The 6,631-nt window shown below is 33.2% G+C and overlaps 1 long non-coding RNA gene across 1 annotated transcript; it reads left to right on the forward strand.

Annotated features, from left to right (window-relative positions):
- Positions 1-4,726: 4,726 nt before the first annotated feature.
- On the forward strand, positions 4,727-6,048 carry LOC136205361 (uncharacterized). Its single transcript, XR_010675916.1, has 3 exons — positions 4,727-4,797; positions 5,223-5,500; positions 5,643-6,048. It is a non-coding gene; the product is annotated as an uncharacterized lncRNA (long non-coding RNA).
- The last annotated feature ends 583 nt before the right edge of the window (positions 6,049-6,631 follow it).

The raw sequence follows: 6,631 nt of genomic DNA on the forward strand, positions 1-6,631 counted from the left end.
ATGTTGATGACATTATCTATATGGGCTCCTCTCCTTCTCTTGTCAATGAATTCAGAAGCAGCATGATGACAAGCTTTGAAATGTCTGATTTGGGTCTGCTGCATTTTTTTCTTGGTCTTGAGGTGAAACAAGTAGAAGATGGAGTGTTTATTTCACAAAGAAAATATGCAGTTGATCTTCTCAAAAGGTTCAACATGTCGAATTGTAACATTGCAGCCACACCTATGAATATGAATGAAAAATTATAGCTGGAAGATGGAACTGACAAAAGTGATGCAGAAAGTTTCAGAAGTTTAGTTGGAGGATTGATTTATCTGAGTCATACTCGACCAGATATTTCATTCTCTGTTGGCATGGTTTCAAGATTTATGAGCAATCCAACAAAGCATCACTATGGAGCAGCAAAAAGGATTCTACGATACATAGCTGGAACCTTGAAATATGGAATTTGGTATAACAGAGATTCAAAATTGAAGGATTTCAAGTTAGTTGGCTTCACTGACAGCGATTGGGCAAGTTCCTTGGATGATAGAAGGAGCACCTCTGGAAATATATTCAATTTGGGGTCTAGAGCTATTACATGGAGCTCAAAAAAACAAGCAACAACAGCTCTCTCTACATCAGAGGCTGAGTATATTGCTGCTACTTCAGCGGCATATCAGGCAATATGGTTGAGAAGGTTACTTGCAGATTTCAATGAGGTGCAAAATGAGGAAACTACAATTTTCTGTGATAATAAGGCCACAATTGCAATGACAAGAAATCCTACCTTTCATGGAAGAACTAAACATATTGACCTCAGGTTTCATTTCATTCGTGACTTGGTTGCCAAAGAAGAGATTAGCCTGGAGTACTGTAGCACTGATGAACAGCTTGCAGATATATTTACAAAAGCTCTCCCATGTCACAAACATGTTTACTTCAGAACAAGGCTTGGTGTGTGCGACTTTGAAACAAGGGGGGATGTTGAATATTGATTCAAAGTCTTTTGGACTTGGTCTTGTACGCAGTTAAGAGTTTGTTTTTGATATTCCTGATTTTTCTCCTTATTAGTTGATTGACTTAGTTTCACAATATCTGATTTTAGTTCAGCTTTTTTAGGGATTCAGATTTGATTGTAAGCCTATATAATGGTATTGCTTCTTATGGAATAATTACATCAGATTAATTGCAATATTTCTGCTGTCAATATCTATCGATTCTTGCTCTGTTACTTCATATTTCCAACATCCATTTCAACTTTCAAGAATTTTAATTTTTTCTGGTTTTGTGGGAGTAGTGAATTGCAGTGGTGCTAGAGGTTTTATTATTTCATCTCAAGGCATATATAAGCATTAGAAGTTGAGAATTTTGGCGTGTCTGCATGGGTCTTTTCAAAAAAAAATGCAAAATTATAATTTTGCATTATCATGCTCCTCTACATTCTAATTTAGTTAGTAAAAGTCACATTTGAAGAGTGCACCTCTTTACTAAATTTAATTTGCGAAAATTACAGTTGGAACCATTTACTGGATTTTATTTTCTTAGCACTTTGAGGAAAGGGGTTTCGTTTGTATTTGCCTCTTCTGTATAATGTTCCTTATTTCCCTCAGATTATCAATTTCTGGTGATTTTTAATAAGTTGGCTAATTTTGGTAGAGTTAGATCGGATTTTTATTGGTGGGATGGAATTCCAGATTTTTGTTCTTTTCTCCTTTGCGATAATGCTTTTAGTTAGAGATTCTTTCCGTTTTGTTTAGTTGTTGTTTTCTGGATGTTCTGTTGTTAATTTTTTGCTTTTGCTTTTAATAATATTGGGTATCACCCAGCCTTATTCAAAAAAAAAATTTCTTTTTCTGCGATTATTATTTTCCATTTCTACTTCTCATTTTCTTCCTTTAATCAACGTTTTCCTTTTTCAAGTTGTACTCATGAAATCTGAACATGCAATTGGAAGAAGTAATGAAACTTATGGTTGTTTATACCAGTTGGATTCAACATGAAATGTTGGATGTGGAAAGGTGGGTTGTTTTCTTCTTACTTTGATGTGAGTTTTTTTTCAATTAATTTTATTTGCTATTGATTTTTGGGTTAGATTCTGAAGAAATTGATAAACAAAAGCATAGATCTTTAATGTGTCAGTTGAGAAGTTTGAAGTCAAAATGAGAAAAAATTTATTCATATTTCAGTTTGATTTTGCAGGTGTCCTAATTATGTACCATTTCAACTTTCAAGAATTTTAATTTTTTCTGGTTTTGTGGGAGCAGTGAAATGCAGTGGTGCTAGAGGTCTTATTATTTCATCTCAAGGCATATATAAGCATTGGAAGTTGAGAATTTTGGCCTATCTGCAAGGGTCGTTTCCAAAAAAATGCAAAATTGTAATTTTGCATTATCATGCTCCTCTACACTCTAATTTAATTAGTAAAAATCACATTTGAAGAGTGTACCTCTTTACTAAATTTGATTTTCGAAAATTATAGTTGGAACCATTTGCTGGATTTTATTTTCTTAGAGCATCTCCAAGAGACTCTTAGTGAGCTCTCTAAAAATAATATAATTAATTGACTCTTAGTGATTTAAGAGTGGCTAACATATATGATCTCCAACAATGCTCCTTATATTCACTCCTTATTTATTATTTTATTATTAAGATTATTCTTTATTGTTATATATAGTATGAGGAAAGAGACACATCAATAATAAATTATTAATAAAAAATGAAGTTAGGAGACACTAAGAGGTGGAGAGAGACTCTATATTAATAGAGATGATGGTGAGGCTCTTAGTGATTTGAGGAGCCACTAAGAGGCTGTTGGAGATGAATTTCCATTCTCCCTCCTCAAATTTTAACTTAAGAGCCAACTTAAGAAGCTGTTGGAGATGCTCTTAGCACTTTGAGGAAAGGGGTTTCGTTTGTATTTGCCTCTTCTGTATAATAATGTTCCTTATTTCCCTCAGATTAAAAGAGAGACATCCTTCAGCAAAGCACAAGACCTTTGGCTAGGTAAATATATTGAAGTTATTTTCTAAAGTATGTTTAAATTTTGCATTTTCATTTGAGTTTTGCTTTTGTTTATTAAGATTGATCATCCATTACATTTTCCTTTTCCTTTTTCTTCTTTGTGTAGGAAGATGGTGGGAATTAAGAGATTCTAGAAGTTTAACTAAAATCCCAATTTTCTAGAACTCTGCCCAAATGCAATTCGGGTAACTTTCTTTGCTCCAACCTCATTTTTGAATTCCAAGTATTAATAGTTTTATTTGGAATTTTTGTATTCAGTTACCTCCTTCCAATGTTTGTGAGCTGTACAAATTATTAATTTCTAGGAAATTTTTTGCGCTTTTGATTTGCACTAATCAGTTCTCTTTTTTTTTTTGTATTTTTTACTTAGTTTGTCTGTCATCCTTACAGGGCACTATATGGATTGCATAGTGATGTAAAGGTCATATGGTCCTTTTATAAGAGTTTGAAGAAGGTCTTAATATGCTCTAATATTAGATCAATTGGTTTAATTTTTCCATCCATATTTTGTTTTCTATTTTTCCAACTATTGTAGTCTACATGATGAATTATAATTACTTTGTTTTTCCATAAATAAAATAGGAGGCCTAGTACATTATGCATCAAAAAGATGCAAACTTTAATAAGGGGCCGTAACTAATTGTATGATGGATTCTTTTGAGATATTTCAATTATTTTCAACAAAAATTGAATTAATTCACATGTATGTATGTAAAACAATCAATCAATCTAGAGTGTTATTATGTGTTTTATATTTGTTATATTTATTTATTTTCACCGAAATAATATTTAAATAATGTAAATCATTGAAAATATTATCTTAATTGATTCTAAAAGCAATTTTAAAATTAGCAAAAAAAACATCCTAATAGATGGTTAATTATGTGAGCAGCTAAATACCGCACTCAAATTACTATCACCGCCTTCATTTGGACTTTTTTGCCCTTCTCATAATTTTGATCAAAAACTAAAAATTCTCTCTCCAAAATCATAAACCCGAAAAACAATAATTGAAATTATGAAAATAATTGATGTATAACAACCTGAACCACGAAAATGGACGACGAGTCGGAAACATTAAAATTTATGTTTTTTTTATCAAAGAACTCATGAAAATAATACATATTTTTCATGACGATTTTGTATTTTTTGTCACAAAAAATTGGGGAATTTTGCATTTTTCGTCATAAAAAATTGAACGATTTAGTATTTTTCGTCACTAAAAATTTTACGATTTTGCACATTCAAAATTTGGCCTAAACGGATGCGGCATCCGTTCGGCCCATGGTGGGGGCGGACGTGACACTCCGCCCCACCAATGGTGAGAACGGATGGCGCATCCGCCCGGCCCATGGTGGGGGCGGATGCGCCATCCGTTCTTGCCATGGGTCGGTCGGAGTGCCGCGTCCGCCCCCACCATGGGCCGAACGGATGCCGCATCCGTTTAGGCCAAATTTTAAATTTTTCTCTCAAATTTTTTTTCTCAAATTTTGAATCAAAAATTATGCAAAGGGTAAAATTGTCAAAAAATGGCGGTAGTAAGGAATTTAAGGGTGGTAAATAGCAATACCCTTAATTATAGGAAATAAAATTAAAATGGTATCCAATAAGGATTACAGTAGGATTTGGTCTGTTCTGTGTTGTCCGTTATTCATGAACTGAACCCTATAGCTAGGCAAAATTGTAATTTTATTAATTCAAATCATTTTTTCTCTTTCACTATAAAAGTTCTGCTAAAACCCTCCTTTTTCATTTGTAGTGCAGGCGTCCCTCTTTTTTCTCTTTCACTATAAGGTAACTTCTGCGGATATACCATTTGCTGGTTTTTCATTTATCTGCTAATATGAACCTTGTTGTCATTTAAAAAGCTAATTGACTTTCTTCTCTCTCAGTTTTTGAATTGATGTTAAATCCTTGACAATTTCAAATTCAGTTATTTATCTGTGTGATTCATGATTTTGATTATTTGTTTTATGTTTCTGGATGCTATGTTTCTTGATTTCTTCTGTCTGGTATTTTTCTATTTGAGTTACCTCTATCAAGGATCTATGTACTTGACTGCAATTATATTATGAGCTTATTTAGTCTACACCCTTGGAAAGGGTGGTCACCAATTTGTCTGCCGAGTAACCCTAAGATCATTTTTTTTAAAGGAGCTTTATCCTTTTTGATGGAAACCCTGTTTTAATTTGGAGTTTTCTAATCATTTTATTCTGCAGGATCCTTAATTGGCTTAGCTAGGGAACAAGGCTGCCTGCTTGGATTTAACTGGTTCCTTAACATCTTGCAATCAGTTGAACTAAAAGCTTAAGCTTTTAGTTCAAGTGGTTTATTGATATGGTACTTCATTTAATATGTCATTGGAAAGGGTTGAAAATGCCACCAAAACATCCTGCTCTGATTGTCAGTACATCCAAGGGTGAAAGTACTTCATATGATATGCCAGTCGAAAGGGTTGAACACTTCAAAAAACGGCCTGCTCAAAGATCATGCAGGGGTAAAAGTACTTCATATCATATTCAAACTTTTGTATGCAAAGGTCATGCTGTCTAGTACCAGTGGGTTAAGATTTTTCTCTAACAGTATGAAAATGATTGAATGTTTCGGTTTACTCAATTCTGTTGCTTTCTTATTTGCAGACTGATCCGCGGAATTTCAATCACAGAGGCTTTTGGAATCACTTGCTCTTGAATCACCAACTTACAATGACTAGTGATGACCAGAAATTTCTTATATACTTCGTCACCGGAATATATAAAAAGGCCAGGTGGTTAACCAGACTGATCATTTTGTGACTGTAGATAATTGGTCCTGTTGATGCTCAGCATTTTGGAGGTACTTAATGCTAGAGGGAATTGTCCTCAAACCAAAAACTTATTTTGTGAATAACTTCACCAATAGAATGATAGAGGGAATCTGAACTTCACTAATTGTTCCAGATTGCAGAAACACAATTGAAATCTTATGTTAAGAGTTGTTTTCGGAATGACATTATTATCTTATTATTATTACTAAAATATATGTTTTCTCTTCATGTATAAAGTAGCTTTGCAGTTTTTCTCTTTACTTAAAAGTAGCTTTGCAGTTAACAAGGTGAAGTCTTGAAATATGTATAGTTTGATATGTAAAATATCAGAGCATGTGAATGAGAAGATGTTTCATTAGCCATTTCGCTCCTAAACATATTTAAGGTGACTTATTGGTCTCCTAAACTTGGTATTGGATATTTTTCTTTTGGATTTAGAAAAACTATATTTGAAGCTAAATGGTGAGATAGCTTACTTTTCTTAAAATTAACGATTATTTTATTACTTTTGTTGAAGATGATTTCCTTTTTTTGTATAGACAATGATTTTACTTACGCAATTACAAGAATTATTATTTTGAAAAACTCTTAAATATTGAAATAGAATCTCTAAAAGTTTGGCCGAGAGACTCAAACTTTAGGACATTTAACTCTTATATTAAGAGCTTGTTGAATGAAGCTGTGTTGAACTATGAATCCTAGTGCCAAAACTGATATGCTTGTGCTTTCCAAAAAGGCCAGTGCTCGGAGAACTTCAAGTCGACATATATCTCTCTATGATATAGCTCTATCATGTCCTTCTCATTCATATGTCCGAGTCTC

This window comes from Euphorbia lathyris, chromosome 9 (genome assembly GCF_963576675.1).
Source record: "Euphorbia lathyris chromosome 9, ddEupLath1.1, whole genome shotgun sequence".
Classification (NCBI taxonomy): domain Eukaryota; kingdom Viridiplantae; phylum Streptophyta; class Magnoliopsida; order Malpighiales; family Euphorbiaceae; genus Euphorbia; species Euphorbia lathyris.